Raw genomic sequence first — 12,980 nt, 5'->3', positions numbered from 1 at the left:
GTTCTCGGACGGGGTGGATGAACAGGACCCCGTGGTGTTGCCTCTGGATGAACAGTACCCCGATCGATCGAGCCAGTTGGGGCTGGATGAACAGGACCCCGTGGAGGGCAGGATGAATAGGAACACCCCATGGAGGGCAGGATGAATAGTAGACGATGGAGGGCAGGATGATCAGTAGTCCGTGGAGGGGTGGTTGAACAGGAGCCCGTGGGGAGGGCTGGTTGAACAGTAGGCGGTGGAGTAACGTGCAGTGGAAGCTGGATGAATAGGAGCCCGTGGATGAACAGTCGCAGGTGGAGGCTGGAGGAGGTCGACGGTGGATGAACAGTAGCCCGTGGAGGCTGGAGGGGGTTGACGATGGAGATGAACAGTATCCCGTGGAGTCCCGTCTTGCCGTACGCCACACCCCTCCTGATGAACAAGACCCCCATTTCGACCATAGCGCTCCAACACAAGTCCGTTTCCTCCGCTTTACGGTACTCAACACCCCTCTCGATAACCAGGACACCTGTGTCGACCATAGGAGGTCAGTTTCCTCCATTTTGCGGTACGCCAGGCCCCTCCCGATGAACAGGATCCCGTTTAGAATGTGTCCGGTCGAACACAAGGCCGTTTCCTCCATTCTGCGGTACACCAGGCCTCGTTTCCATCGGCTGTTCCGTCCAAGCCCTCCCGATGAACACGACAACGCATTCCGTTCCGACCCAGCCAGGTGGCTCCCCATGAACACAACGACGACGTTGTTTCTCCGTTCCGACCCAACCATGTACACGAGCCCTGGCCGTACATATGCGCGAGTAGGCGTTCAAGACCCTGCCCGTATGTACATACGTGTCCGTATTTTCTTTCTTGCACACTGGCCACTGTACGTACGTGTACATTCTACATGCGCGCCTCTACTACGACACGTGCGCGCCTCTACATCGACCAGTATGTTCGTACACGTTCACGACCAGAATGACAATGCTACGTATGCTTTGACCAGGTTGGGTCCCGACTATTAGGCACTTCCTTGCGTGCAAAGATGTAGCTGGTGGGTCCCAGCAGTCAGTGGGGCGAATCGTTTTTTGCCCGGACGCACTTCCTTGCATGCGAAGATGTAGCTGGTGGGTCCCAGCACTCAGTGGGGCGAATCATTTTTTTGCCCGGACGCACTTCCTTGTGTGCGAAGATGTAGCTGGTAGGTCCCAGCAGTTAGGGGGAAACGTTTTTTTCACGAAATACGGTGGCCCGTCTGGTGGGTCCCCGCTGTCGGGTGGAGGTATAATTATTTTGCGCGTAATAAGGAGGCACTTCCTTACTGCGGCCGTGGACCTAGTTGTCAGCCTCTCCACGTAAATCCACGTCCGATGGAAGCCGTTCCTTGACCACGTTGACCACGCCATGCCGAGAGTACTAGGGCGGTGGACGACAGCGAGGCCTAGGAAGGGGACGACGCGGAGCCGGGGAAAACGCGACAGTGGAAGCCCGCGCGGAGAGGAGTACGAGGGTTCACTGGTTCGGCGGCGGTGCGAGGCTGCCGTCGCCGCAGGGCCTGGCCACCGGTGGGAATAGTAGGGGGCAATGAGGCCTCCACGGCAGCACAGCTGACCATGGGAGGCAGGAGCATGTGGCACGACCGGCGCTGCTTTGGGCGGCTGGAGCAATAAGACCAGAGGTTGAAGAAGCACTACGGCTGTTGGATGGACATCGTACGGTCACTGGAGCTAGAATCGTTCATATTAACTAAGTTGACAAAGCACTCCGTCCCCGTCAACTTAGTAGGCCCACAAGTCAGCCTCCCACCAAGGTGGGTCCCAACTAGTAGGGGGAGTATTCATTTTTTGTGCGTAATAAGGAGGCACTTCCTTGCGTGCGAAAATATAGCTGGTGGGTCCGACCTGTCAACGGTGGGAATGTTTTTTTGCAAAATACAGAGGCCTTTCCGGTGGGTCCCAGCTTTCAGGTGGAGGAATCATTATTTTGCGTGTAATAAGGAGGCATTTCCTTGCGTGCGGCCGTGGACCCAGCTGTCAGCCTCTCCACGCACAGTCTACTTCCGATGGTGTCGTTCGTTGACCACGTTGACCACTCCGTGCCGAGTGCATCCAAGGTGGTGGACGACGGCGAGGCCCCGGACAGCAACGAGCCGGAGATGGGAAGACGCGGGAGTAGAGTCGCAGACGGAGAGTGATGTCTACTACACAACCTTCTTCTTGTAGACGTTGTTGGACCTCCAAGTGCAGAGGTTTGTAGGACAGTAGCAAATTTCCCTCAAGTGGATGACCTAAGGTTTATCAATCTGTAGGAGGCGTAGGATGAAGATAGTCTCTTTCAAGTAACCCTGCAACCAAATAACAAAAAGTCTCTTGTGTCCCCAACACACCCAATACAATGGTAAATTGTATAGGTGCACTAGTTCGGCGAAGAGATGGTGAAACAAGTGGTATATGGATAGTAGATAAAGGTATTTGTAATCTGAAATAATAAAAACAGCAAGGTAACTAATGATAAAAGTGAGCGTAAACGGTATTGCAATGCTAGGAAATAAGGCCTAGGGTTCATACTTTCACTAGTGTAAGTCCTCTCAACAATACTAACATAATTGGATCATAAAACTATCCCTCAACATGCAACAAAGAGTCACTCCAAAGTCACTAATAGCGGAGAATGAACGAAGAGATTAAGGTAGGGTACGAAACTACCTCAAAGTTATTCTTTCCAATCAATCCGTTGGGCTATTCCTATAAGTGTCACAAACAGCCCTAGAGTTCGTACTAGAATAACACCTTAAGACACAAATCAACTAAAATCCTAATGTCACCTAGATACTCTAATGTCACCTCAAGTATCCGTGGGTATGATTATACGATATGCATCACACAATCTCAGATTCATCTATTCAACCAACACAAAGGACCTCAAAGAGTGCCCCAAAGTTTCTACCGGAGAATCACGACGAAAACGTGTGCCAACCCCTATGCATCGGTTCATGGGCGGAACCCGCAAGTTGATCACCAAAACATACATCAAGTGAATCACGTGATATCCCATTGTCACCACAGATATCCACGGCAAGACATACATCAAGTGTTCTCAAATCTTTAAAGACTCAATCCGATAAGATTACTTCAAAGGGGAAACTCGATTCATTACAAGAGAGAAGAGGGGGAGGAGAAACATAAGATCCAACTATAATAGCAAAGCTCACGATACATCAAGATCGTGCCAAATCAAGAACACGAGAGAGAGAGAGATCAAACACATAGCTACTGGTACATACCCTCATCCCCGAGGGACAACTACTCCCTCCTCGTCATGGAGAGCACCGGGATGATGAAGATGGCCACCGGAGAGGGATTTCCCCCTCCGGCAAGGTGCCGGAACGGGTCTAGATTGGTTTTCGGTGGCTACGGAGGCTTCTGGCGGTGGAACTCCCGATCTATTGTGCTCTCGGATGTTTTAGGGTATATGGAGATATATAGGCGGAAGAAGTACGTCAGGGGGGCCATGAGGGGCTCACGAGTGTGGAGGGCGCGCCTAGGGGGGTGGGCGTGCCCCCTGCCTCATGACCTCCTCGCAGATCCCCCGACATGCACTCCAAGTCTTCTGGACTTCTTTCCTTCCAAAAAGGAGTTCCGTGAAGTTTCAGGTCAATTGGACTCCGTTTGGTTTTCCTTTTTTTCGAAACCCTAAAACAGGGTAAAAAAGGAAACTGGCACTGGGCTCTGGGTTAATAGGTTAGTCCCAAAAATGATATAAAAGTGTATAATAAAGCCCATAAACATTCAAAACAGTAGATAATATAGCATGGAGCAATCAAAAATTATAGATACGTTGGAGACGTATCAGCATCCCCAAGCTTAATTCCTTCTCGTCCTCGAGTAGGTAAATGATAAAAACATAATTTTTGATGCGGAGTGCTACTTGGAATAATTTCAATGTGATTCTTCTTAATTGTGGCAAGAATATTCAGATCCATAAGATTCAAGACAAAAGTTCATATTGACATATAAATAATAATACTTCAAGCATACTAACTAAGCAATTATGTCTTCTCAGAATAACATGGCCAAAGGGAGCTATCCCTACGAAATCATATAGTCTGGCTATGCTCCATCTTCACCACACAAAATATTTAAATCATGCACAACCCCGATGAAAAGCCAAGCAATTGTTTCATACTTTTGATGTTCTCAAACTTTTTCAATCTTCACGCAATATATGAGTGTGAGCCATGGATATAGCACTATAGGTGGAACAGAATGGTGGTTGTGGAGAAGACAAAAAGGGATAAGATAGTCTCACATCAACTAGGCGGATCAACGGGCTATGGAGATGCCCATCAATAGATATCAATGTGAGTGAGTAGGGATTGCCATGCAACAGATGCACTAGAGCTATAAGTGTATGAAAGCTCAAAAGAAACTAAGTGGGTGTGCATCCAACTTGCTTGCTCACGAAGACCTAGGGCATTTTGAGGAAGCCCATCATTGGAATATACAAGCCAAGTTCTATAATGAAAGATTCCCACTAGTATATGAAAGTGACAACATAGGAGACTCTCTATCATGAAGATCATGGTGCTACTTTGAAGCACAAGTGTGGCAAAAAGATAGTAGCATTGCCCCTTCTCTCTTTTTCTCTCATTTTTCTGGGCCTTCTCTTTTTTATGGCCTCTTTTCTCCTTTTTTATTTGGGCTTCTTTGGCCTCTTTTATTTATTTATTTTCGTCCGGAGTCTCATCCCGACTTATGGGGGAATCATAGTCTCCATCATCCTTTCCTCACTGGGACAATGCTCTAATAATGATGATCATCACAATTTTATTTACTTACAACTCAAGAATCACAACTCGATACTTAGAACAAGATATGACTCTATATGAATGCCTCCGGCGGTGTACCGGGATGTGCAATGACTCATGAGTGACATGTATGAAGGAATTATGAACGGTGGCTTTGCCACAAATACAATGTCAACTACATGATCATGCAAAGCAATATGACAATAATGAAGCGTGTCATAATAAACGGAATGGTAGAAAGTTGCATGGAAATATATCTCGGAATGGCTATGGAAATGCCATAATAGGTAGGTATGGTGGCTGTTTTGAGGAAGGTATATGGTGGGTTTATGGTACCGGCGAAAGTTGTGCGGTACTAGAGAGGCTGGCAATGGCGGAAGGGTGAGAGTGCGTATAATCCATGGACTCAACATTAGTCATAAAGAACTCATATACTTATTGCAAAATCTACAAATTATGAAAGCAAAGTATTACGTGCATGCTCCTAGGGGGATAGATTGGTAGGAAAAGTCCATCGCTCGTCCCCGACCGCCACTCATAAGGAAGACAATCAATAAATAAATCATGCTCCGACTTCATCACATAACGGTTCACCATACGTGCATGCTATGGGAATTACAAACTTTAACACACGTATTTCTCAAATTCACAACTACTCAACTAGCATGACTATAATATTACCATCCTCATATCTCAAAACAGTCATCAAGTATCAAACTTCTCTTAGTATTCAACACACTCATAAGAGAATTTTATTATTAATCTTGTATACCTAGCATATTAGGATTTTAAGGAAATTAACATGCTATTTAAGACTCTCAAAATAATCTAAGTGAAGCATGAGAGTTCATCTATTTCTTCAAAATAAAACTACGACCATGCTCTAAAAGATATAAGTGAAGCACTAGAGAAAATGACAAACTACTTCGAAAGATATAAGTGAAGATCAATGAGTAGACGAATAATTATGCAACTATGTGAAGACTCTCTAACATTTAGTAATTTCAGATCTTGGTACTCTGTTCAAACAGCAAGAAAAACAAAATAAAATGACATCTAATAATAGCAAACATCATGTGAAGAAGCAAAAACTTAGGATAAACAGAAACTAACCGATAATTGTTGAAGAAGAAAGGTGGGATGCCAACCAGGGCATCCCCAAGCTTAGATGCTTGAGACTTCTTGAAATATTATCTTGGGGTGCGTTGGGCGTCCCAATCTTGAGATTTTGTGTCTCCTTAATTCCTCTCATATCACGGTCTCCCTAAATCTCAAAAGCTTCATCCACACAAAACTCAACAAGGACTCGTGAGATAAGTTAGTATAACCCATTGCCAAAAACCTTATCATACTCTACTGTAGCAAATCACTAAAATTATTATTAAATATTGCATACTAAATGCCTCTGCATATTTAATAGTCCTATCCTCAAATAGAATCATTAAAGAAGCAAACATATGCAAACAATGCAAACATAACAGCAATCTGCCTAAACAGGATAGTCTGTAAAGAATGCAGCAACATCCATACTTCCCTAGCTCCAAAAATTATGAAATAAAATTCCCACTGTAGTAAATTTATCAGATCTTAATATGCAAAATGTTTCAACATTTTATCACATTCTGACTTTTCTAGGGAATTATTGCAACAGCGGTAAACTTTCTGTTTTCGAACAGCAACATGTGGACTTGTAACATAGGCATATTAAAGACTATAAATGCCACTTTTATTAGAATAAAAGATGCAAAACATTGTTCTAAATAACAGCAGGCAAATCCTAACAAAATAAATTGACGCTCCAAGCAAAACACATATCATGTGGTGAATAAAAATATAGCTCCAAGTAAAGTTACCGATGAACGAAGACGAAAGAGGGGATGCCTTCCGGGGCATCCCCAAGCTTAGGCTCTTAGTTGTCCTTGAATATTACCTTGGGGTGCCTTGGGCATACCAATCTTAGGCTCTTTCCACTCCTTATTCCATAGTCCATCGAATCCTTACCCAAAACGTGAAAACTTCACAACACAAAACTTAACAGAAAACTCATAAGCTCCGTTAGTACAAAAAAATAAATCACCACTTCAATGTACTGTAATGAACTCATTCTTTATTTAGATTGGTGTTAAACCTACTGTATTCCAACTTCTCTATGGTTTATAAACTATTTTACTAGCCATAGATTCATCAAAATAAGTAAACAACACATGAAAAACAGAATCTGTCAAAAACAGAACAGTCTGTAGTAATCTGGATCAAACGTATACTTATGGAACTCTTACAATTATCAAATAAATTTCTGGACCTGAGGAATTTATCTATTAATCATCTGCAAAAATAATTAACTAAATATCACTCTCCAAATAAAAATGGTAGCAATTCTCGTGAGCGCTAAAGTTTCTGTTTTTGACAGCATGATCAACAAGACTTTCCCCAAGTCTTCCCAAAGGTTCTACTTGGCACAAACACTAATTAAAAGCATAAAACCACATATAAACAGAGGCTAGATGAATTATTTATTATTAAAAAGGAACAAAAAGAAAGGAATAAAAATAAATTTGGGTTGCCTCCCAACAAGCGCTATCGTTTAACGCCCCTAGCTAGGCATGATGATTTCAATGATGCTCACATAAAGGATAGGAATTGTAACATAAAGAGAGCATCATGAAGAATATGACTAGCATGTTTAAGTCTAACCCACTTCCTATGCATAGGGATTTTGTGAGAAAACAACTTATGGGGACAAGAATCAACTTGCATAGGAAGGTAAGACAAGCATAACTTCAAAATTTTAAGCACATAGGGAGGAAACTTGATATTATTGCAATTCCTAGAAGCATATGTTCCTCCCTCATAATAATCTTCAGTAGGATCATGAATGAATCAAAAATATAACCAGCACCTAAAGTATTCTTTTCATGATCTACAAGCATAGAAATTTTATTGCTCTCCACATAAGCAAAATTCTTCTCATTCGGAATAGTGGGAGTGTCATAAGAGACTTGAATACTATAAATTGTTTCCACATTAAAAGAGTAATGTTCAGAAAAAGGGTAATCATAATCATGAAAAGTTTTATAAATATAATCATCACTACTTTTTATAGCATATGTATCGTCACAATAAATATCATAAGTAGGAGGCATGCTATCATCATTATAAATTTGCATATCAAAACTTGGGGGACTAAAAATATCATATTCATTAAGCGTAGCATTCCCAAGCTTGGGACAAACATTAATTGCAGCAAATATATTCTCAAAAACATCATCTTCATCGAACATAGCTTCCCCAAGCTTGGGCCTTTTCATATCATAAGCGTAATCACTCTCATCATTAATAGTATAGATAGCACCAATAGTATAGCAATTATAATATTCTTCCAAGCAAGTGCCAAAAAGATTTTCAAGATCATAAGAAGTGTCATTATCTTCCCAATCATAATCATCACAACAAGCAATAGGCATAAGCAGATCATCATCAAGTGTATCATTTTCATGAGGCACAACAATAATAGGAGCAACTTTATTTGGGAGAGATACCTTTTTACCTCTCTTCCTTTTTCTTTTCTTCTTCTTCACCACATCATGTGTGGGTTCAATCCTCTTTTTGGAGCTCCTTATTAATGAGATTGATTGAATAGAGGGCTCCTCTTCGTTACCTAATTCATCATAAGAAATAATAGGAGAATATTGGGAAGTCTCTTCCCTTTCGTTAGTGTTCTCTTCATCTTCTATTTCTTTTCTTTTCTTTATGTAATTGGCAATATAAGGATTTTCAATGCAATTCACCGCGCAATACATATAAATTTCCTCTAGATCAAAATGAAGAACTTTATCAAGGGCAAATTTTGAAATATCCTTAGTTCTACATTTAATTTCTTCATAACCCAAGAGCAAACTAAGTTCATTATGATGTGCAAGGGAAATCAAGTCATCACAATTTTTGGACACGATACGCTCATGAAACAATTTGCATTGGGTACTAAAATGATCACGTTCATTGCAAAGTTCACAAGTAGGGCTAAGAAAAGATAAATTTTCAGCACATTCATATAGCTCTTCTTGCAACAATTTGGTTTCTAAGTACTTATTCCTCTTACAATATCTATCTTCCCTATTTGGTGTGTACATGCAAACCCAATCTACTCCACAAAAATTGACATGTTTATAGGAGGCATTTTCATCATAACTAGTGCAATCATCATTAGCATCATGGATATTCAAGGAATTCATACTAACAACATTGCAATCATGCCCATCATTAAAATATTTAGTGCCAAACATTCTAATACATTCTTCTTCTAGCACTTGAGCACAATTTTGCTTTCCATCATACTCACGAAAGATATTAAAAAGATGAAGCGTATGAGACAAACTCAATTCCATTTTTTATAATTTTCTTTTATAGACTAAACTAGTGATGAAACAAGAAGCTAAAAGACTCGATTGCAATATCTAAAGATATACCTTCAAGCGCTAACCTCCCCGGCAACGGCGCCAGAAAAGAGCTTGATGTCTACTACACAACCTTCTTCTTGTAGATGTTGTTGGGTCTCCAAGTGCAAAGGTTTGTAGGACAGTAGCAAATTTGCCTCAAGTGGATGACCTAAGGTTTATCAATCCGTAGGAGGTGTAGGATAAATATGGTCTCTCTCAAGCAACCCTGCAACCAAATAACAAAGAGTCTCTTGTGTCCCCAACACACCCAATACAATGGTAAATTGTATAGGTGCACTAGTTCGGCGAAGAGATGGTGAAACAAGTGGTATATGGATAGTAGATAAAGGTATTTGTAATCTGAAATAATAAAAACAGCAAGGTAACTAATGATAAAAGTGAGCGTAAACGGTATTGCAATGCTAGGAAATAAGGCCTAGGGTTCATACTTTCACTAGTGTAAGTCCTCTCAACAATACTAACATAATTGGATCATAAAACTACCCCTCAACATGCAACAAAGAGTCACTCCAAAGTCACTAATAGTGGAGAATGAATGAAGAGATTATGGTAGGGTATGAAACCACCTCAAAGTTATTCTTTCCAATCAATCCGTTGGGCTATTCCTATAAGCGTCACAAACAGCCCTAGAGTTCGTACTAGAATAACACCTTAAGACACAAATCAACCAAAACCCTAATGTCACCTAGATACTCCAATGTCACCTCAAGTATACGTGGGTATGATTATACGATATGCATCACACAATCTCAGATTCATCTATTCAACCAACACAAAGGACCTCAAAGAGTGCCCTAAAGTTTCTACCAGAGAATCACGACGAAAACGTGTGCCAACCCCTATGCATAGGTTCATGGGCGGAACCCGCAAGTTGATCACCAAAACGTACATCAAGTGAATCACGTGATATCCCATTGTCACCACAGATATCCATGGCAAGACATACATCAAGTGTTCTCAAATCTTTAAAGACTCAATCCGATAAGATTACTTCAAAGGGGAAACTCGATTCATTACAAGAGAGAAGAGGGGGAGGAGAAACATAAGATCCAACTATAATAGCAAAGCTCGCGATACATCAAGATCGTGCCAAATCAAGAACACGAGAGAGAGAGAGAGAGAGAGAGATCAAACACATAGCTACTGGTACATACCCTCAGCCCCGAGGGAGAACTACTCCCTCCTCGTCATGGAGAGCACCGGGATGATGAAGATGGCCATCGGAGAGGGATTGCCCCCTTCGGCAGGGTGCCGAAATGGGTCTAGATTGGTTTTTGGTGGCTACGGAGGCTTCTGGCGGTGGAACTCCTGATCTATTGTGCTCTCGGATGTTTTTAGGGTATATGGAGATATATAGGTGGAAGAAGTACGTCAGGGGGGCCACGAGGGGCTCACGAGGGTGGAGGGCACGCCTAGGGGGGGTGGGCGCGCCCCTGCCTCGTGACCTCCTCGCAGATCCCCCGACGTGCACTCCAAGTCTTCTGGGCTTCTTTGCTTCCAAAAATGAGTTCCGTGAAGTTTCAGGTCAATTGGACTCCGTTTGGTTTTCCTTTTCTTCGAAACCCTAAAACAGGGTAAAAACAGAAACTGGCACTGGGCTCTGGGTTAATAGGTTAGTCCCAAAAATGATATAAAAGTGTATAATAAAGCCCATAAACATTCAAAATAGTAGATAATATAGCATGGAGCAATCAAAAATTATAGATATGTTGGAGACGTATCAGAGAGGTGTGCGAGGGTTAACTGGTTCTGGTGTGGTGTGGTTCGGTATTCGATGGAGAAGAACAGGAGGTGTGGGGGGTGGAGGGATGGCCTGGCCAACGGTGGAGTTGCGCTTCACAGTGAAGCGTGCTAAGCAGAGATGCTAGCAGTAGGAGGTGGGGGCAGGTGGTCCCGGCGGCGCTGGAGGAAGAAGACGAGAGATTGAAGATGGATGCCGGTCATTGGATGTAAATCCGGCGGCTAACAATGTCAGAATAATTTGTTGACTAAGTTGACAACGACTTGCATTGGCTTCGGCCTATTGGCCCACATTTCAGCCTCCAAAAACGTGGCACATATTCAACCCATTTTTCAGAATTTATAGTCTTTTTTTGCGGGGTAGAATTTACAGTCCATTTGATCTTTTTTGAATTACAGTCCATTAGCTGGGCTGGGTGAACAAATAATGTAGCGTCCATGCGGCCCATTTATGTTTTTCCTAAAAAATTACAGGCCATTTGCACTTTCTCGAAATACATGATTTTGCTGGGTTGATTCTAATTATAATGTTGGGGTGAGCGCAGCAATGCTATCAAAAAATAAACAAGGGCTGAGCATTTTGTTCTATATATATATATATTTAAATAATAAGTGATTTGTTATTACATTGGTCCTTAAATCTTACCAAGCTTTTGTACACAATCACCAGGATTTTCGTTGCCAAAAAAATCCAGGATTTTGTTGTTAAGAAATTACTTTTATAAGTTAACAAGATGTGGGATATTGTTTTCTTACATATGTAAGTATCTGTTAAATATATGATGACAGTAACAATAATATATAATAACATATAAAGTAATTTAAATATATATAATATAGTTAGAAGGGAAACATAAGTTGGACCAGGCGTTCCTATTCTTATATAGAAAAATAGAAAAGACCTCTGCATTTTCTTAAAAAAATACATAAATTGGGTTGCCGATGTTTCAGGAAAAATAAAACCTCGGATGGGAGGTCCATAGGCCGGTCGATACATGACGGCCCTCAAGAAAATACAAACAGCCTTATGGACCTCCCATCCGAGGTCGTGTGCTGCGCATGTTAAAAAAGAAAGCCTAGACGGGGCAGCCCAAAACCCAGCTGATACTGGCTGCCCCAGTGATAATAAATGATACCTGCTAGCTCCCCGGCGTCGTTGTGAATTTATCTCCTATAGTAACTACGTTGAAGCACCTAAAAATGTAACTATGTTGACAAACCCGTGGGCCCCAACGTCAGTATAGCATTAGGAGGAGGTATTTTTTCGATGAGGCACTTGCTGGCGTACGGCCATAGACCTGGTGGGTCCCGACTGTCCGCCTCTCCACGTACAGTCCTCTCCAGATTCCTCTCATTTGTTCAGCATGTTCACAACGGCAGACAGCGGTGTCGCGGCGAGCGCACAAAGGTGCAGGAGGAGATCCGACAACCCGAGGAAGTGCCTTATTAGTAACGAAACAACTGAACTAGCCCAGTGGCCGAGTGACACTACCCGACAGCTGTTCTGCCCGGGTTCGATTCCGCCTGTGTAGAGAAAATATCTCCAAAATTGGTGCCTCTGCCTTTATTGACATGTGGGTCCCAATTGTCATCTACGCACACCACGTCCAACACTTGCCAAAACTTTATCCCTCGTTTTCTTTGTTTTCACACACTCGACATTGTGTGGGCATTTTGAAAATAGCATATCTTTTTGACTGTGCATCATATGAAGATGTGCTATGCATGAATGTTGATCAACACAATGTTAACTGGCTGGTAGTTCCAGTTTTGACCGTGAATAAAACTTCCAGCATGATGTTAACACTGTTTGAAAAGGGCCGTGTTACTCCCTCCATTCCACAATGTAGTGCTTCCTCTATCTCTGTGCTTGAACTTTGACCGTAAATTTAACTACCAAGACCGATTGTGGCGGGAGCAAAAATTATATATCAGTGAATTCGTATTCGAAAGAAGTTTTCAATTATATAATTTTTTCTCCCACCACAGTTGGTCTA

Source organism: Triticum dicoccoides, chromosome 3A, assembly GCF_002162155.2.
Source record: "Triticum dicoccoides isolate Atlit2015 ecotype Zavitan chromosome 3A, WEW_v2.0, whole genome shotgun sequence".
Taxonomy (NCBI): Eukaryota; Viridiplantae; Streptophyta; class Magnoliopsida; order Poales; family Poaceae; genus Triticum; species Triticum dicoccoides.
This window is presented reverse-complemented; position numbering follows the sequence as displayed.